Source organism: Zootoca vivipara, chromosome 5 (genome assembly GCF_965207765.1).
Source record: "Zootoca vivipara chromosome 5, rZooViv2.hap1.1, whole genome shotgun sequence".
Classification (NCBI taxonomy): domain Eukaryota; kingdom Metazoa; phylum Chordata; class Lepidosauria; order Squamata; family Lacertidae; genus Zootoca; species Zootoca vivipara.
In genome coordinates, this window is record NC_142588.1 from 19,050,970 (window position 1) to 19,072,763 (window position 21,794).

At 44.5% G+C, this 21,794-nt stretch overlaps 1 pseudogene; it reads left to right on the forward strand.

Annotated features, from left to right (window-relative positions):
- Positions 1-12,608: 12,608 nt before the first annotated feature.
- On the forward strand, positions 12,609-13,433 carry LOC148685600 (pro-neuregulin-3, membrane-bound isoform pseudogene; annotated as a pseudogene).
- The last annotated feature ends 8,361 nt before the right edge of the window (positions 13,434-21,794 follow it).

A 21,794-nucleotide genomic window follows, 5' to 3' on the forward strand; every position in this document is an offset into this window, starting at 1 on the left:
AATATCAGTGCATTCCTATGGGATTCGCTAGACGAATTTTTCGCTATAAGAAAAGACCCGTGGAACGAATTAATTTCATCTAGCGAGGCACCACTGTACATAAATAGTAAGTAATTAAGCAATTAGGCAACCCAATCAGTCGGGTGGGGTACAAATAATGAAATTACTACTACTACTACTACTACTACTACTATTGGTGTCTTCCACAGATAGCATCTCAGGCAGAAGGCCCTGGTCCAATAATTTCCTATGCTTTCTATGTAGAAGAAATTCTATCTATGTCAGAACCATTCAAATGCTTAGGCTTCAGTTGCACCCTGAAGAATATATTGCTTGGAAAGCTTTAGCACATCATTCTGCTGCTAATATAAAATAGCCCATAGAAAGAGAATTCCAACAATCTTGAATCTGGCTCTTGGTTATACTTCCTTTATTTTCTTATTGCCAGTGTCATTATTTCTAGTGAGGCACAGCAAACGTTTGAGTCATAGAGATGTCTTGTTGGCAATGTTTCAGCTATAATTTGAGATATCGTGCGACACTGTGGGGATTGGAAACATAGATCCTGGGTGATTTGGGGCTGAGGAAATAAAGAGAGAGGGGTAAGGGTGGTGCCATGATACATTTAAAGGGATGTTCATGATACTTGCTTGCTACAGAAAATGGCTGTTTGTTTTTGTTTGTTTTTTAATCCCATGAGCTTGACCATGGAATTGGATATTCAGTATTTTACTTCATAGCCACAGATAGTGGGCATCCCTCCCATGTCTGAAATGAACGGTCACTCACTTTGCCACCTGTACTAGCCTGACATAATGTTAACTGGCAGTTTGCTAACATTCCAAATTGCCACCATGCTCTTTAACTCAGTCACTGGAATTCTTGCTCAGAGTCTGCTGTTCAGCAGTGTTCAACACTTGCTGCCAAGGAGCATGACAATACAGTGCTCAGGTAGCCTACTAAACAAGCTAGAATTTATCACCACATGGTGAGCTACAGTGCAAGTGAGGCAGGAGAAGGGAAATGAAAAAAGAGAGAGCAATGTATTCTTTATAGCCATTGGACGTTCATTTCAGGTCAGCAGAGCCGAGAACACTGATCCCTGAGGCTGCTGGAGAATAGAAAAGGCTACTAGAAGAATTATAGACAGGTTAGTCTTCCACTCCTATTGGTGGGTCAGAATTAGCAATCGAGGAGAGTTCCAATTCACATTTAAAGTCAAATGTATATAATCCACACTTTCCAAAACAATATGTGAAATGAAACACAGTTGCCTTTGAAATTCACAGTTCTCTGAATTTTGCAGTACAGTTCTCCAGCCATGTAATGTGTTCAAAAATCCATATGCTGCAGTAAAGTGTGCACATTCTGTGCACATAAGTGAAAATAAAATACATTATAACATGCATTATATTAGGGAAAGTTCATTTGGAAAAATGTATATAAGGCAAATTGCATACAGACATGACTATATTGGGAGAAAGGTACATTTAAGATGCTGATGAATGTGCAGGAGGACTAAAAACAACAGCTTGGAAACTTATGATTATGACTAGAAGGATGAGAAACTGAAAACCAAAATGGTAAGATTTTCCCATCATTAGTAAGGATCAACAAATGGTTTGTTCTGAGATCTAAGGTGGTTTAACTATTCTTAAAACTAATAGTTTTATAAACCTCACAGCTATGGTAAAAAAACAACACTGTTTGTCCATCCATTATTTCTGCTTTGAGGGGAAATGTACTTTCCCTCAAAAACAAAGCAAAAAACACATTGCCGGAGTGCATTTTAAAAATCATTGAAATTATGATCCTGTGCACATAAGTCTTCCCACACATTGGTCTAGACCTGAGAAATGGTATGTACAGATTGTGAGTTTGGACTCTGCACTCAGACCAGAGTTTGTATAGGTTGACTCAATGCATAAACGACAATTGCCTGGAGTGGGAGGTACATGCTGGAAATATCACAACAGCCTCCCATGCATTTATAAGAAATGCTGCTCTGGACAAGGCTATGCTAATCAAATAATATGTATACATAAAAGAACTAGCAATTAGTAAAGTAATTTTGCAGTTCAGAATCTGCCCCTCAGGTTGCCATAAATTGCTATGATTAATCCAACTGAGAAAATGCAATGATAGATAGGCATGTTGCACTGTTGTGTGTGTGCATGAATGAATACTATGAATTCAAAAATATATAGTTTCCACCTCTGTTTTGTTTATCGAAATATCACGTGCACATTTTCAGCACACATAATCTAATAAGAGCAAAGGGAATTGCGTTGTCCATCATTCATCAGAATATGTAGCATTCAAGAGGCATCATATATGGGTACAAAAAAACAATATGGTGTTTGATTAAATCAAGATCCTGCAATATTATATATTTACAAAAAAACAAACAAACAGAATTTGTGCCCTTGAGAAAAAAGGTTATTTAAGCATCATATCTTCTTAGCTTCTTGCATGCTGTAGTAAGAGTGTGTTCAGTGTAGAGGGAAATAAATACCACAGTCTCTTTAAACTAAGTTGAAAAATCCAGCAAAAAGGCATGGCTACATAAGGGGCAACAGTTGCACAACAGATATTTGCTAAGGATCATCTTTATTGTCAAACTCATGCACTGTGGCAGAGATCCCAGAAACAGTAGATGAGCAGATGTGTCTGGTGGACTGAACCACTTCAGACTGCAGGTGGGGAAACAAGTTAGAATCCTGTACACACATGAGTTGGTGTGGGGATGCTATACATGAAAAGTTAGAACGTCATTAGGGAGGGTATTCTAAAGCAGTTCTCTCAGGAATTTAGTTATCTATAGACAAGGATTTATACATTTATTTGGATGAAGGAACACTCAGTGGTAGATGCCTACCTGCAGTTTCAAGTGGGCCAGTCCTCCAGAAACAGGTTTATGAACTCATTTACCAGCTGGCAGAGCTAGTTCTACTTTGAACGTGTAAGGACAATGTCTTCTTTTTTTAAAAAAAAATTTAATTGATTTTACAGAATTAATTACAAAAACAAACACAACAATACCCAACACAACAATACAAAATAATACGAAACAAACAAAAATACCAATCTAATATAAATTCAATTTTTATCATTGTTATGTGGACTTCCCCATATCCCCCCTATCTGATTTCCATTTCCAATCATCTTTAGCAATTTTATTCTATCATATTTATATACATTTTATTATCTCTTAACCCTATTTATGAATTCTTCACCTTCCTGCCTCTCCCCCTCCCCCCAGGACCTCCCCCCGCCACTAGAAGACCCCAGAGTGAGGAAAAGAGAAGGGCAGTCCTTTATACCTAGAATCTCTCCCTCCCCTCCACCCTAAAGTCCCCCCTGCCACCAGAGACTCCAGGGTGAATGAGACAAACAAGGGTCAGAGGCTTTTCTACTAATCCAACAATTCATATTTACTCTAATCCAATTTATACCTTATATTCTATATCAATTTCTAAAACACAAAATAATTTCTCTGTCAGCCTATAACTCTTCCAAATATCTCCATATTTTCCAAATTTTAATTTTAATTACACAATAAAATTATTTTTTTAACTAATCATATTTTTCCACCCCCTCCGCAGCTGCAGATTCATTTTCATCCTTTAACCAAACCCCCCCCCCCATAAAATCTTAACCTCTTTAGTCCAAGTACTAACCAAAATTATCGGTCCATCCAAAAATACAATTCAATTTTTTCATCCCTCTCCCCTTCTCCAGTGGTTCAATGCCCCCTCATCAAATTTCTCTCCCTGCCACCTCCCAAACCACCCTCTACTTTTGCCCTCAATATTGTTCTTTTGCCATTTTCAGGTCTTCTTCACTTCTCAGCCAAAATTCATCTTCTCTCCTCTGTATGAAAACGCAGTCCTTCAGTATTTCTTTAATCACTGTGTCCTCCTCTCCAAAATCCATTTCTTCCTCCTTCCCATCATTTTCCATCTTCTCTTCCAACTCCTCCTCTTCTTCATTCTTTTCCTGTAAATCCATAATGCATCCCCTGAATTTCTGCATTTCATAAATACATGCCTTCATTGGGGTGGGTGGGTGGAAGACGCAGAGCTTACCTAAGCCCTGAGGAAAAGAAGCCCCCCCCCCACGATTTCGTGTGCAGAAGTTGCCTGTTCTGGCAATTGGAATCTTGCTTCAGCACTGGTAACAGGGACAGCGCTCAACACTGTACCTGGGGACAGCAGCCTAGTTTCAGAGTTGTGTAACAAGTATGTGGCATACATAGTTCTGATCTCCAGTGAAGGGGAGTAGCCAAGGGGCTCAGGAAGAATGTCTGGGAAGAGCAATAGGGAAAAGATATGCCTTATGTTAATGCCATTGGTGTGTGACCACAGAGGAGTGAGCTTCTTTTTATGCTGGGAAAAAGTTTCAAAAAAAAAATAATAGAATAACTTATGAAATGGACATTTTTTCTGCACTTCACTTTCTCAGGATACCTATTATGGGGCTAATAAAAGGCAATTCAAAGATAACTTGCCATAACTGAACTAAAGATGAATTACCAAAATACATTAAGTAGGTTCAGCTTCTTCTAACAGTGAAGCTATCAGAGGAAAGTCACTGACCTCGGTTACAAAAGCGGCATTTTTCCATTTGATAAATGGGGTGAAATTTAACACATGCAAACAACCCACCTTTTCTTTGCATATACAGCCATGGCTGGACGTGCAACCTTATGCATGAGTGCTCAGAAGTAAGCCCCCTTGAGTTCAATGGTGCTTACTCCCAAGTAAGTGGATTCAGGATTGCATTTGCAATCAGAGGCTGTGATTTCTGCTGCATCCCTGTAATCTGAAGATAGGAAAAAAGGGACGAGAAATGCCCTAGAGATTGGAGACATTTGCCAAAGTAATTCTGTCTTGTCAACCAATGCATCACAGCTGCACAGCAAAAGAGCAGCTTTTACTGTTAATAAAGTGATTAATTTGCCATTTTTAATAACCAATTTCAAGATGGTGGTGGAGACGTTGTGTGCTGTTGCTGTAGTTGTTATAGTTGCCGACTGTAAGCCAAAATGAAATGAAATAGGAACCAAGGCAGGAGCCATCAACACGGTGTCCTTCCAGATGTTGTAATTATTATTATTGTTAATAATAATAATAATAATAATAATAATACCCCGCCCATCTGGATGGGTTTCCCCAGCCACTCTGTGTGGCTTCCAACAAAATATTAAAATATAATGGTCTGTTAAACATTAAAAGCTTCTCTAAACAGGGCTGCCTTCAGATATATTCTGGTAGATGTTTTTCTCTTTGACATCTGGTGGGAGGGTGTTCCACAGGGTGTGTGCCACTATTGAGAAGGCCCTCTGCCTGGTTTCCTGTTGGCCTCCAACTTCCATCAGCCCCAGACAGCATGACCAGAGATGATCATCACCAACCCCAACCCAAGGGCTCAAATAAGGCAGATAGTATGTGATCCCACATCAAGCTGTGCTCCTACACACATCAACCTGTCCTGTGACCTAACATAGCATAGGGTAAGTATGGATGACCAGCTTGCCACATGGTTGCTTGGTCATCTATATTGCTACTGCACAAAAATAAAAGAACCCCCCACACACACACACACTTTTATCTGCCACTCATTCTCATGCATGGTGAATTTGGGATCTTGGTTAGGCTTTGCCACATTTCTCTGGACATCTGTACTGATGGAGAAAGAAGGCAGCGAGAGAGAAACGTCACAGTAATGGGTGATATCAGTTATCCTCCCACTGACTGGGTAAAGTGTCCACTCAGATCATGAGGAGGAAACAAAAATTCTACATAGGATAAATGATTGTGCCTGAGAACAGTTTGTTGTGCAGCTGACAAGAGGGGAGGAAACTCTTGATTTAATACTGAGCAGTGCTCAGAATCTTGTTAGAAATGTGTTCCTGAATCACTTGGAAACAAATTCAACACAGGAGACAGGAAAATTGGCGAGAAAGTCCAACATTTTATTGAAGAAGACAGAATTTCTCAATAATTAGGTCTTTTAAGTTAAAAGGACATGGGAGAGGGAAGGGAGGGTTGGCTGATCAAATTCCTTCAAGAAGCTTGGAAGTTTTTCTTAAAAAAAAAAAAAAAAAACACCACACCACACAACCCTGCTATAATAGAGGCTTAGATCAAAGGAAGAGTACACCACAGATGTGAAAGGCTATGAAGATGTCCAAGAGGATACCAATCACACTCTAAAAGCAAAATCAAGTGATGCTTGCCAACCAGATTGGAGCCAAAATGGGGTCAATGAAAAACATAAGGATGGTATTATCAGCATACTCAGGATTCCCCTAAGGTTTGCTAAAGTATATATAATCTTTATCACTATTATGAAGGCTTTAAGGGGTCATCTTATCCCAGCCAAATGAAGAATAAGAATGTTTATTAGCCACAAAATGCTGTCAGTTGGAAAAGAAAATGGGGAAATGGAGTGGGAAGAATGAAGAATCCTGGGGCAGGCTGTTCCTGGCTGGCTGGAGCACCCGTGGTCAAAGTTGAAAACATACTGCAACATTTTGCAGCAAGTCCCATCCGTATGGCAAATACAACATAGAGAGTGTGGCTGCAGTGCTCCATGCCCTGATAACCTGAAGATCAGACTACTGCAATGCCCTATATGTAGGGCTGCCCTTGAAGACAGTTTGGAAGCTGAGACTGGTACAAACTGCAGTGGCTGGGGTTCTGGCAAGCACTATTGGCTGGGCACATAGTACAGCAGTTCTTAAATATTTGCGCTGGTTACCTGTGTGTTTCTGAGCCCAGTTCAGGGTGTTTATATTGACACACACTGCCCTAAATGATTTGAGCCCCAAATATCTGAAGGAGTACCTCTTCCCATACAGATTTGCTGCAGAGGCCCTGCTGGCTGTTCAGCTACCCTATGAGCTGTGTTAGCCCCAGGCTATGAGTAGTACCTTCCCTCTAACATGCATCTGACTTAATGATTGTGTACATTTTGATGTCAGGTCAAGATGCACCATTTTGCATAGGCTTGTGGGAGTGAAGATATCGCTTCCATTGCACTGTTGCTACTGTTTCTGACTGCTGTTGGTTCTGTTTAAATTCTGGTTTAGTAGTGTTCATATATTACATTGCTTGCTGTACAGAGCTGGTCCTAGAGTCAATCCCCAGCATTTCCAGGGAGGCCAAGGGCAGACTCCTGCCTGAAAACTCGGAGAGCTACTGACAGTGTGGACAATACTGAACTAGATGGACCAAGGTCTCACTCAGTTTAAGGCAGCTTCCTATCTTCTCTAGTAGGTCAGGACCTTGCGCATTTCCCAGTGGTCCTGCTGGCTGAATTTTGGAACGTAGTGTCTTAGCAAAGAACTGGGGCATCTCAGGCCTTACATATCCTGTAGTTGACTTTGCCTTCTTGAGAAAACTGGCTGGTGCTGAGCCATTGTTGTTTCCTGCAGGCACTGGCAGCTACACTGTGAAAGGATGTTATTGAGGGCTGATCCTCTGTCTGAGGAAGGCAGGAGCAGTGGTGGACCTTAGGGTCTCAAATTTCAGTGGCACCCTGTGTGATGCCAAAATTTATCCCACCACCCATTTCTTGCACTCCATTCTAAATCGTAGTTGCAACACCCTCTGCAGCACCCCCGGGGCTTGGCAGCCAGTGCGACCAAACTGCTTTCCCTCCCTTAAATCCATCTCTGGTGGATATTCTCAAGCAGGGAGGGACCAAGAGAAAGTACTGACCTCCTCCCTACCAAAAAATGAACATCTTATGTTTCTTCATCTGTATCCTCTGGGTAGTGAGAGGTGCTGTGTTTGAGCAGGGGGCATTGCCTGACACTAAACAGCAAGCTATTTAAGACGTTGAAGTTTTGCTCAAATGCAAAACTCAAAAAGAGCATCAAAACAAATGCAAATTGATGGCACGCAAAGCAAAGGAGGTATTTGAAGAGGAAATTGTTAAAGGCAAAAAAACCAAGCATTTATTTAACAACAAGAGCAGTAAATTAGCTAAGGAGGTAATAGGATATTCAGAAGACAATGGACTGAAAAGAGTACCAAAGGCTGAAAGAGAACTGCAGGCAAGCTGCATTGGTGCTCACCATGGAAGATGATGGACAGACTGCCATGTCTGAAGTGCTGTTTTTGAGCAGGGGCATCTGACGAAGTGTCAGAAAGAAATGACAAATGATAAAGTTCTAAAGCTAACTGACAAAGTGCAAATTAAAAATCACAGAGGACAGATGGCATTCAATGAAGAGCTCTTAAAGAACTCAGAGAGGAAATTGCTTCAGTTTTAACAAAAAATGCACATCATTAAAATCAGCCGCTTTACCAAAGGATTAGAGGTTAACCAATGTCACACTTTTTTTTTCTTTTTTTTTAGAGACCTAGAGGGGATCTGGAAATAACAGAACTGTCCACCTTACTAGTGGTACATTGATTCATAGAAAGCATTATCAAAGGCAGAATTGTTCAATATATAGAAGAACAAGCTTTGCTGAGGATGAATCAGCCTGGCTTCATCACATTTTCTGGAAATTTTTTTTTGAAAGTGTCAGCAAGCACTTAGACGGGGTCATCTGTAGATATATGCTTGGACTTAGATAAAGTTTTTGAAAACATTCCTCATCAAATGCAAACATGATGGTTTCAAGATTAAAGGACACAGAGATCTGGTTTGGAAAGCCATGGGAAGACTAGCCCCATAGTATTACTCTGGTGCTCAGTGCTTATATCAGGAGATTAAACACTCTGCCTGATTTCCAGAGAATGATCTCTGAAGAGCAGACAGAGCTCTTTATCTCCCAAGCTCAGAGCTGAGTACCACGTTATAGCGGAGAGCTATAAAACAACAACAAATCTGGCTATATACACATTAGCGGCTTAAAACCAAGTGAGGCTGTTTCCCCTGCTGCATTTCAAGTTTCATTTGCACATTGTTGTACACACTAGAAAAGGGATGGGGGTGTCTTAGCCTGATGCACAGGACCTGTGTGGCTTCCCCATGCCTACAACCCCACCCCTGAACCACTTGTGAAGCTGTCATCTGCACATGTGCAATGGCTGTCTTAAATGCACACATCTCAAGTTAATTGTGAAGTGAATATGGCTTGTGTTTACACAAGCTTTGTGTAATGTGTGATGAAAGCTGGTTTGAAGGAAAGCACATCCAACAACAGTATTTCTCAAGAAACTACAGGATAGATATGGATTGTGGCTAATGCAGTATGTACACGGCTTCAAACACCAGCAATGGGAGTGCACTGGATAAGGAGTGTGTAACTGTGCAATGTGTACACAGCCTCAGGGTGCAATGACAGTGAAAAGGGCAAGCTCTGGGAACTGTCCGAAAATAAAACTGCCAGTATTGTACTGTAATGCTTTTATAGAAATCTATGGTAAACCAACCTTTGAAATACTGTGGATATGAATTAATAAAATTGTACAAAGAGATACAATGGAGCTAGGAAAGGTGCCAAATCTGGCAACCTAAATGATTTGGGGTGGGAATATATGTTCTATGCCACGCATCCCCAAACTTCGGCCCTCCAGATGTTTTGGACTACAATTCCCATCATCCCCGACCACTGGTCCTCTTAGCTAGGGATCATGGGAGTTGTAGGCCAAAACATCTGGAGGGCCACAGTTTGGGGATGCCTGTTCTATGCCAAAAGCCTACATCATTTGGGAATTTTAGTATAGAGTGGAGGAGAGAATGGAAGGAGGACACACTATAAAATTATGAATGGTGTGATTAGAGTGGATAGAGGAAGTTTTCCCTTGTAAGACTAGACCTCTTAAGATAATGCAGAACAGGCAAAAGGAAGTGCTGGGTGGCATTCAAGCAAGCTTTACTCAGAATAGAACCACTGAAATTCATGAACATGACTAAGGGCTCATCAACTCTTCCTTTTGCCCAGTGACAAATTCACAGAAATCACGATTAATGCTGTTCTCACAATTCAGCTGTAAACAGTGCATTTCCCTGGGGGAAAGTAGTGGGAGGAAAGAAAAACCTCTAGAACCCATATGCCTAGAGATCACAGGATAGAGGTGTGGGTGAGCCCTGTAAGGTTCCTTAATTTTAGTGGGTCTACTGTGAGTAAAACCAACTTGAATACCACGCTCTGTTTCACACAGCATAGCACTAACTTATGGAAGTCAATGCCACAGTGTTTTAAGCCCTTTTAGGTAGCTTTTAAAAAGAAGTAGCCATGGAGATTTTAATGACCATTAGTTCCGGTTGCTAAATGGAATCTCCGTGTTCTGAAGCTGGGACATAAGAATGAATGGGGGAAATGCTCTCGCCCTCCTTTCCTGTTTATGAGCTTCCCATAAACATTTGGCTCTTGGAGGCAGGGTACTGGACTTGATGGTCTGATCCTACAGGTCTTTGCTTTCTTTTTAGGCGACCTTGTAGGCGGTAGTAGCTAATAAAAATACTTAATACCTTCCTATGGTAATCTTTCACAACGTCTCAGGAAAGGAAATCACTCGCTATGCTCATCCCTACCGTACCTTGCAGAATAATCCTACAATGGTAGAGTTGGAAGGGACCCCAAGGGTCATCTATTCCAACCCCCTGCAATCCAGGAATCTCAGCTAAAGCAATGAATGGGGGCGAAGAGAGCTAGCGGTTTGCTTAGCACAGGAGCCAACTCCTAGGGACCGAGGTCCTCAAAGTTGATGGGCATTACCATTCAAATGATCTGTGCGCACCGTGTCTTGTGATCGATTGTGTGGGGTGGGGCTTACCTCCCCCCCCCGAATATTTTATTCAAGTTGGCACCCCTGTTGCTTAGTGAGTTGCCCCCAGTGAACTGCGTTATCAGTTGGTTCTTTCCTTCTTTTTCTTTCTTCTTTTACCTTCCCAAGCCGGTCTACAGCAACTACTGTAGTCCTTGCAACGATAGTCCATGCGCCTTTACGACTCCCGGACCATAGCTGCCAAGTTTTCCCTTTTCTCGCGAGGAAGCCTATTCAGCATAAGGGAATTTCCCTTAAAAAAAGGGAGAACTTGGCAGCTATGTCCCGGACCGGCGATCGAGTCACCCGCTCGGGCAGGCATTCCGCGCCAGAGGTGTTGCCGCCGCCGCCGCGCCCTGCTGGCTCCTCCCCGTCTCCGCGCACCCGCGCGCCTCTTTGGGCATGCAGCCGCAGTAGGAATGCAAGACTCGCCCGGAACGCCAGCCGCTCCGGAACCGACCAGGCAGCAGCGGCGGTGGCGGCTGCCCACCCACCTATCCACCCCACTCCTTACCGGATCTCCCCCCTCCCGCCCCGAGGGGGGGTTGCCCGGATCGTTCCGTTATCTTTGTGCGCAATAAAGAAACCACCCCGAGGCTTGGCCACGGGGAGGCGGCATCCCCGCCACCGCCCCCCTACTCTCAGCTCACCAGCCTCTCCCGCACCCCCAACATGCTACAATAGGAGCACTCAGCCGCCGGGAAAGAGGGCTGCCTTCCCGGCCAAAGGGGGCTCCGAGACCCGCGCGGAACAGTCCTGGCCGCCTCCCTCGGCAGGATTATTATTCCCAACAAGGAATATATATTTTTGGTGTACAGTATGTGTGATTTTTCCCACCCCTCCGCCTTAGCCACCCGCTTCCCCCGCTTAATGTAACTGCTGGGAGCTCCTCTGATTGAGTAGCTTTGTTTTAATTATTATTTTCCCCCTCCCGGATCCGGATCAGGTTTGGATGTCGCCTTGGACTTGTCAGCAATGCCGGGCTGGTGGTGGTGGCGGCGGCAGCGGCTCCCGGTTCTCCCGCCGCGTCTGCGCCTCGGCTCGCTCGCTTGCTCGCTCTCCTTTTCCTCCGCGCTGCCTTCGGATTGGTCTCTCCGCTTTAAAGTGCTGTCCAAGGGTTGGCTGCAGGGCTGCTGAATAACAGGTGCAGTTTGCTGCTCCGTCGCTTCGGGGAGGAGGAGGAGAAGGAGGTGGGGGGGGCAGGAGGAAAAAAGAAGGAAAGAAAGCCCAGCAGCCGAGGAATGTCGCCGCTGCTCTTCCAGCCGCCGCTGCTTCTGCTTGGGGGGGGGGTGGTGGAAAGGGGGGCATCTTCAACATCATCACCCAGAACCAGGAGCCGGAGGAGCTTGTTTTTCCCACTCCCGCTTCCGTATGGAGAAATGGGTTTCGTGATTGTTGCTGAATGCGGATCTCTGGGCTAGGAACGAGAAGGGGGGAGAGAAAAAGCACCCAAGGATCATCATCATCATCATCATCATCATCGAAGGAGGTGGATTCTTGGGGACTGCTGTTTTGGGTTCGTGCAGGAAGAAGCGCCGCGGATTCTTCATTTTTTTTGGGGGGGGGGGATAAGGGGGGGAATCGAAGGTAAAAAAGGAGGCTACTTCAGCACTGCTGGAGGATGGGGAGAGCTTGGCCATTCCAGCTGATTCAGCAGCGGTTGTGTGAATGCATGTGGATGTATATATGATGGCGGGGGTGGGGGTTACAGAGCTCTAGGTTGAATGGGGAAATGTCCTTTCGGTAACTGACGGCAGCTTTCCCCTCCGTTCTGTGGGATCTTCTTCTTTCTCATTCCCCACCCCTCCCTCCCTCTGTGGCTCGCTCGCTCTCTTTCTCGCCTTTGCGCGCCCCCTCCCTCGCCGCCTTTGCTCCGCATGCTTCTCGCTCCCCCCCGATGCCTTTTCTTTCCCCGGGGGGAGGGTGTGCCAGGCCCCTAGGAGGATGAGCGAAGGGGTCTCCTCTCCTCCGGGTGCCGCAGCTGGTGCCGAGGAGCGGGCGGCGGCCGGAGCCGGGGGTCCCGCGGGCGGCGGCGATGGGGGCGCCGACCCGGCGGCCCGCGAGGTGCGCTGCAGCGACTGCATCGTGTGGAACCGGCAGCAGACGTGGCTGTGCGTGGTGCCACTCTTCATCGGTTTCGTGGGCTTGGGGCTCAGCCTGATGCTGCTCAAGTGGATCGTGGTGGGCTCCGTCAAGGAGTACGTGCCCACCGAGCTGATGGATTCCAAAGGCATCGAGCAGGACCCCTTCTTCCTCTCCAAGCAGCCCACCACGCCGCCCAAAAGCGTGGACACCACCACCACCAGCACGGCCACTACCACCACGTCGAGGACACCCAATCGGATAAGTACCCGCCTCACCACCATGACCAAGGCGCCCACCCGCTTCCCGGGCACCCGGGGCCCGATCCGCGCCGGCCTGCCTAGATCCACCACGGCGCACCACACGATCGCGCCCCCGACCGTCCTTGCCGCCACCACCACCGCTGTCCCTTTCAGCACCACCATCCTGATTTCCCGCCCTGCGCCTGGCACCCCTGGGACCCAGCCTCTGCCCATCTGGCCCACTGCGGCATACACTACCTCCTCCTACAAGACCTATCTTCAGGACTCTGCTCCGTCCTGGACCTTATCCCCCTTCCAAGAGGCCAGCACCACCACCACGCCAGAGGCCAACACCAGCCCCAAATACCGTAAGTGAGACCAAACTTCTTGCTTTGCGTCAATAGGGGGAAGGCTTCCCCCTTCCCTTTTTTGGAATCTGGGTTGTTGGCATATGGATGATTCTATATATATTCATAATATTATATATATAAATAATATGATAAATATTTGCACCAAGTTACAAGCACTCGGAATCAGGTCTAGAACAGAGACGGAGGGGATGGGGTGCTGGTGAAATGGCTCTGTTCTAGACCTGATTTCGAGTGCTTGTAACTTGGTGCAAATACCCAAAGGCATCCAGGCTTTCTTGAAGTTTGTCTGGGCTTTTCTTCCAGCCTGGATTCTTTCAGGAGAGATTCCCTCCTCTTTTGGGTGTTTGTGATAGTGATGATGATGGAGATGTAACTCTCCTAGTGGGCCCTTGGAGGTGGAATTCATTCACAAGACAAGAGAGAGAGAGCCAACCCCCACCTCTCCATTTCTCGCTTTGCCTTACCCCATCCTCCAAAGCAAAATCAACACACACACCCAATTCAGGAGGAAAAGGGAATGTAGCTCTTGTCAGTCGGCCTGGGCTGGAGAGAGAAAAATGCTGACCTTGATGGTTCTGTGGCTTATGAGGAGATGAAGAGGAAAAACTGAGAGCTAGTGCTTTGGACTGGAGCTTTGGCTAGGCTGTGCTCAGGATTGTTTGACAAGGGGTGGCGTGCCTCTGTGCTGGTGTGTTTGTCTTCGCCTTCCTATTCCCCTCCCACCTTTAGAAAAGACGAGACAAGAAATGCTTTCCAGCCCAACTGTGATCCACAGTCCCTTCCCCAGGGTGCTGCGCCATTGCAAAATAATGAGCCCCAATTCCATTTCAGGAGAATGGAGGAGAGAGCACACCCCATGAATATATGCATCAGCTCAGGGAAGTCGCCTTTCTCTTCCTGTGAGCCTGGCTCCAGCCTCATCAAAGGAGTGCATCTATGAAGGATATATATAGAGAGGGGGGGGAAGAGATTTCCTAGGCAGATGGGTAGATGGGTGGGGATCTTTCCTTCCCCCCTCTTATTGGACTACTAGGCTATTGGTTTCCAGCACTAACGCCCCCCCCCCAATCCATTCTCCTCACCCCTCTCATCTGAAAATGAGGATTGGGTACAGTCTCTTGTGAAGGTTATCTAGGACAAACATCACCACAATCTGCTCTCTCTGCTCAGCGAACTTCTGGGTGCCACTATTTAAGGAGTGGAGGGCCTGTGATTATAGCTGGGTATTTGTCGCTCTTCTTTGATATGGTAGAGCAAGCTAGAAGCTGGGTTGCTACATGAAGATGGGAATCCTGTACTTACCAGGGAGTAAGTTCAATGGAACTCAGCAGAGCTTACTTCTGAGTAGGCAGACTTGCACTGTAAATCCCATTCTGAAGCAATTTTATTGCCCTGCACTCTCTTATCTGATGGGTTTGCTTATTTAAATAATTTGTTCCCTCTTTGTTCTGTCTCAAGTATTCCTTTAAAGCTTTTTGCTGCTCATAATCTAGGCTGAAGAGCAATATGTGGGAGCCAAAGGATGCTATGATTTGAGGAAATCAAGCAAAGGGTGTGTGTGTGAAACTAACCTGGGGAAATTAGCCCAAGAGGATAGAGTACATGAGATGGTCAGTGAGAGGTAATATATCCTGTGGTCAACAGACAAGAGGCAGCTGGAAGGTTGTTAAGTTGCATTTGGCTAGTGTCCTTTTTGTGATTTGGGGAGGATGTTCATTCCTTTACAGAAAATGAAGCTGAAATGCAGAAACACACCTTCCTCTCTCCTCTCCTTGCTTCCCTCCAGAGACTGCCTGATTTTTCATGCTATGCCCCCTCTTGCATTTGAAGCTCCTTCAGAGCAGAAACCTGCTATTTCCCAAATGCATTTATTGTCTGCTGCTGGACAGGCAGGATGTTGTGAAATTTGGAAATGCTACCCTGCAGCCCTTCTCTTCCCCCCCCCCCCCGGCCATCTAATTCTCTCCCCCAGTCCAACTCTGTCTCTGTAAGAAGACTGGTAAATCCACTATGATTTTCTAACCTTGCTGAGTCCTTAGATTACAGAACCTGCTTAATTTAGTGACGGTCAGCTGGCAGGACCTACTACCCAACCTAACCAGCCCATTTTCTCTTTCTCTCTCTCTCTCTCTAACACACACACACACACACACACACACACACACACACACACACACACACACACAAACACACACACCCCATGACACACATATGTTCAAGGACTGTTTATATTTGCAAGCAATCCTTGGTCCAGATCTTGCTAATATAACTGTTTAAATCAGAGTTTAGACCTTTGTGTTCCCTCCCTCTTCGCTATTCCCTGCCCCCCCCTGCAGCTTTGCTAAAGCAGAAAATATAAGAAGTGCAAATCCACCAGAAATTGACCCTGTTTGAGCACATTGATAGCCTGTGATTATCATTAACGGGAGATTAAATAGATTACATAAAAAAGGATTGGAATTTATAGGGCATGTGGAATTCCTCTCCCTCCTCCACCCTCCCCAAAGCTGCACAATTTTCTGTTTCACATAATCTTTCTGTCAGGTTACAGTGGGAAAAGAGTGGAAGTGATATTGTGATTTTTCTTTGGTGGGTGCTCAACTTTCTGACCTGATGTTTGCATCGTTCACTCACTTTGATCCTCAATTCTCCCCTTTGCATTTTAAGGCCTTTTGTAGGAAAAGGGGGAAACATAGATTAAAGGAATACATTCAAATACATTAGTTTCTGGACTCAGCTGTCTCTTTCTGCTCTTCCTATGACTCTGTTTCTTGATCATAGTAATAATAATAATAATAATAATAATAATAATAATAATAATAATAGCAACAAAATATAAAACTGGGTCTACATTACTGTGTGAATATGAATATATATAAGAGAATGCAGAGCAAATTCTTGTGTGGTCGTCTTGATGGGAGAAAGGCACATACTAAAGGCAAATATGCAATGCTCTGTTTAATTACTAATATTTTTTTGAAAATGGAAGTCCTGTGGAAGGGCAAGCGTTCAGGATATCTCACAGAATGATCAGCACCACATTTCCCAGGATCCTCTAGGGGAAGCCGTGGTGGATTAAAGTGGCATACAATCATCAGAGATCTCGTATTGTAGATAGGCCTTGTGAATGTTTTCCTGGTGTTTTTGAAAGAGGAGTGCCTGAAATGAATTCATGTGAAGTGTTGTTTGAGACCTTTGCTGGTTTTTTAAAGGATTTTCCCCCCTCAGGTTTTTTTTCTCTTACAGCTGTGATGAACAATAAACAATCATTTACTCAGAGTCATCCACTCTTCTTTATCTGTAGAAACAAGCAAGACCTGTATGCAATGAGCCCCCTTGGAGATAATTCAGAATCTTATTTTAATTTTATTCCTTAGCACATAGATTAGGGCAGGGTGACTCAAAATATGACACTGGCCACAATAACGAAGACTTTGCCAAACTTGTTTCCTCCAGAATTTGTAGGGCTACATAGAATCATAGAGTTGGAAGGGATCCCAAGGGTAATCTAGTTCAACCACCTCCAATGCAGGAATCTCGACTAAAGCATCCATGTCAGATGGCCATCCAACTTCTGCTTAAAAACCTCCAAGGAAGAAGAGTCCGCCACCTCTTTTGGGAGTCTGTTCCACTGTCCAACAGCTTTTACCATCAGGAAGAAATTTTGTCCTGATGTTTAGTCGGAATCTCCTTTCTTATAACTTGAATCCATTGGTTCAGGTCCTTGCTACATTCTCCATGTGATGGGCCATTAGATATTTGAAGATGGCTACCATATCTCCCCTCAATCTCCTCTTTACCAGGCTAAACATACCAGCTTCTCTCAACTGTTCCTCCTAACTGGCTGGGGTTGATGGGAGTTGTAGTCCAACAATATCTGGAGGACACAAGTTGCTGGAAGCTGCCACAATTTCTGTATATGTAACAAGAGAAAGTATTTTGTGCATGTGAGGCTGGGAGTGTAGCAGTAGCGTGACTAGGGTGGAACAGTAGGAACACTTGCCCTCAGTACAAACTGGATGGAGCAACAAAGTTTAATAAAAGATATTGTATTGGCAGTGTGTTATGATAATGTTGATACAATGTTTACTTGCCAGGAGGCTTGGTGAGGGCAGCAGACCTGGCAAAATAGCTTCTCACTGGACCTGCATTTGCAGCCTACCACAGAAAACATATTCATACATAGTCATACTTAGGGGGGGGGAGGCTGACTAGAGCAGTGAGGGGTTTTTTCCCCCATAAGAGTTCCTGAACAGGAGAATTCCATTTGCACAGTGACAACTTGGCATTTCAGCATCAACTGGTCCCATTTTATGGAGTGGGGTAGGAGTGTTATAGGATTGGAAATTGATTGCAGAAATGGAACAGAGGTGGGGAAACTGTGGCTCTCCAGATGTTGTTGGAATACAACTTACTTCAGCCCCAGCCAGCATGGCTTATGGTCAAGAGTGGTAGGAGTTGAAGTCCAAGAACATCTGGAAGGCAAATGATTCCCCATCCCTGCATGAGAGTGGTGAGGATTTTCCATCTTCTGTGCAGCAAAAGGGAGAGAAACTCAAAAGGGTGTGTCTTGAACCCCTGAAGGGAGCCTTCACATTAAAAATACAAAACAAAGACCGGGGAACTCCAGGATTATAGGGAACTAATGCTGAACCAGAAACCAACTATATCCTGAACCAGAAACCATATTAACTAAAAGAAAAGTACACCCCTTTAACCTTATTTTAAGAGTTCCTACTATAAAGTAAAATGATTTCATCCTCCCCATAATATATGCTCTTCTAGGGCTAAAAGCATTGATCAAATCAGTATATAAATCGACAGGTTCATGCACTGCAGATTAAAAATTGATTACTGGATTGAGATTAGAAGCACCCCTGTTTTATGCTGTTGTTGTTGGATACAGTATATGCCTCTGCAGCTCCTCAGTCAATTGATGTGCTGCAGTTAATTTTCCAAACACTTGCCTGCGTTATTTAGTTGAGAGAAACGGTAATCTGCTTTCAGTTCCTCAGAAGATCACTTGCATGTAATATATGGTATAATAATGTAATATTTAATCTGTTAATGATGCTGTTTAATCAGACACAAGCAAAACAGTCAATTGACTGAGGAAACTAACTAGTTGATAGCCTTAGAGCCCACCCCCTTTTGATATTTTTGGTTCTACGGTGACTTTGTTGCTATGTAAAACTGAAATATTATACTCAGACTAGGTCTCCAGCAAGAATTCATCAGCGCAGTGAAACTGCTTCCTCTTGCATTAATTTATGGCCTAGCAGAGAAACAAAGAGCAGCCAAAGCTGGATCACATAATGCAGAAGAGCCAAAATAGAGCAATGTTCCAGAAATTGTAATCAATACCCTTTTGAGAAACAGAACAGAGAAAGCTCTTTCTATGAGCCTGAACTGCTATCCGAGGTTGCTTTAATTTCCTTCTCGTTCTCATTCAGAAATATAAAGCTTACCTACTGCAATCAATTATGTGCAGCTAGTAAATGCTCATCATTATTATGAGAAGAGTGTGTGTGGAAAGAAGTCCATTAAATTGCAGAGGCCCCTGTGGGTGTTTTGCAAAGAGTGCACATAGACACATTGCCCTCCTCCCCTCACGTGGGATTCTTGCACATGGAGGCAGAAACATGGCTGGGAGGGAAGCCCCAGGAGCAATGTTTTTTGTTTTGCTTTTTGCCTCTCAGGAGTACCTAGGAACCATTCATTTTATTATGACATAAAGTATAAGGGTGCGCTGATGTAAGGTTACGACTGCCCCCCAAGGAAGCCCATAGCCTGGGATCGGTTTTGCCTCTTTGCAGCTATGTCCAGAACCAGACACTATCTCCATTCCCTTCATCTGTCTGTCCCTGCCATTGCTTCTGTTTCTTGGTGTTATGCTAGAATGTGTGATGGAGCCTTGGAAACACTAGAGTATGTTGGCATGTTGGGCTTTGAAGAGTGCGACAAGCGAGAGAATGTTGACACATGGCTATTACATAGATAAAACATGATATGGGGGGTGTTCAAGAAATCAGGGTTGGGTTTTTGGATTTTTGAGGGGAGAGGGGAGGAATCTAATATTCTTATTTCAGTGGAGTTTTATTGAGATAGTGTTGTATTTTAATGAGACATTTACAGTGGTACCTTGAGTTACAAACGCTTCAGGTTACAAACTCCGCTTACCCAGAAATAGTACCTCAGGTTAAGAACTTTGCTTCAGGATGAGAACAGAAATCGTGCTCCGGCGGCGCAGCAGCAGCAGGAGGCCTTATTAGCTAAAGTGGTGCTTCAGGTTTAAGAACAGTTTCAGGTTAAGAACGGACCTCCAGAACGAATTAAGTTCTTAACCAGAGGTACCACTGTAATATTTAAATATTGATGATAGGGCTGAGAGGGAATGATCAGCAGCAGGTTTACATGGACAGTAAACCCCTCAGAGGTGAAGGCCCACACTGCTGAAAGCCTGCTCTCTTCATAGCCCATAAAACACTTCCCAGTTCAGTTGACACATCATTTACCAGTGTGGTGAGACCTTGATCGCAACCGAACTGAAGCCAAGGCATTTATTTCATTGGACAGCAGATTAGGCCCTGAGCATGCAAATGAATTATTAACACATTCTGGAATTATAAGCAGAAATATGTTTCTCTCTTTCTGCTGTTTTTTACACACACATATATATATATATTCAGAATTTAGAAAACAGCAGAGAGAAACATATTTCTGCTTAGAACACACACACACACACACACACACACACACACACACACACACACACACTGCATTCCAGCTTCTATCAAGAATGTTTGGTGCTCTGGCAAATAAGAGGAATAATTTGCTACACTACTTGTACTTGCGTCATATCTCTGAAGGATTCTGCTGTGCTTTCATGTTGACAGCCAAAAGCCATTCTTTGCCAGCAGTGATTAGAAAAGGACTTTCCAACTGAATCAGATGCCATGTCTCTAAAAGGTAAAGGTACCCCTGACCATTAGATCCAGTTGCGGATGACTCTGGGGTTGTGAACTCATCTCGCTTTACTGGCCGAGGGAGCTGGCGTTTGTCCATAGACAGCTTCTGGGTCATGTGACCAGCATGACTAAGCCACTTCTGGCGAACCAGAGCAGCACACGGAAACGCCGTTTACCTTTCCACCAGAGCGGTACCTATTTATCTACTTGCACTTTGACGTGCTTTCAAACTGCTAGGTGGGCAGGAGCTGGGACTGAACAATGGGAGCTCACCCTGTCATGGGGATTTGAACCGCCGACCTTCCGATTGGCAAGCCCTAGGCTCAGTGGTTTAGACCACAGTGCCACCTGTGTCCCAAGCCTTTTGTCCCAGGGTAGGGTCTGAGGGTAAAGGATGCAACCTCCTTGCCAGAAATAAGCAGGTTAGAGTGTTTTCAGTACCTGGACAGGAGATTGTGCCAGAACCTCATAGAATCATAGAATTGTAGAGTTGCAAGGGTCATTGAGTCCAACCCCTTGCAATGCAGGAATCCTGTCCACCGCCATCCCTGGGTGGGCTTGAACCACCAAATTTCTGGTTAACAGCCAGATGCATTGACCCACTGCACCACTGGGGGATGCATGTCCCCTTCAGTTCTATGACAAAAGAAGGGTGGGATGTGATAAAAAAATAAAAAAATAAAGAGTTGCCAAGCCTATCCAGTATTTACTTTTCTGTTAATTTGTCTGCACAGAAGAATGCAAAAACAAGGGGGAAAGTTTATGTCTGGAGTTTTGTATATGTCTGGAATATATATCATGCTTTGCTTTGTTTTTTAAAAGGGGGTGGGGTGGGTGGGTATCGTATAAGTCAGGGGCACTTTGTCCTTACATCTGTTGTTATTTTTTGAAAGAAACTTCATTAGAAATGCTTACTCCAAATTCAGTTGGAATGATACTTGAAAACAGAACCTGGCAAACTTCTCAGTGTTGCCATACCTCTCTCTCTCCCAATTTCCTCGATGTCCAACCTGCCCACCCTGCTGCCAGTCTGCTGTGCCCAGGAAGACATTTATTTGCCCCACCATCAAGCAAGGGAAGGACTATAACTCACTGGGGTATGCAGGAAGACCAAGGTTCAATCCTTGGCATTTTCATCAAAAATATAGTGATCTGGAAAAGGAGGTGGTGATCTGGTACCAGATGATGGGAAATATCTTCACCTGCTGCTGGTGGTGGTGGTCAGAAGAGGCAGTACTGGGATACAGAAACACAAGACCCTTGGGGCATTTATAAGTATTAGCACCTTAATCCAGTGACAATCTAGGCCATAACCCTCCTTGAAAGCTTGGTCAGTGAGGGAATAGGCAAGATTTGAAATAGTAACATTTGGTGTGCTTGGTTTGGGCAGGTATTTGG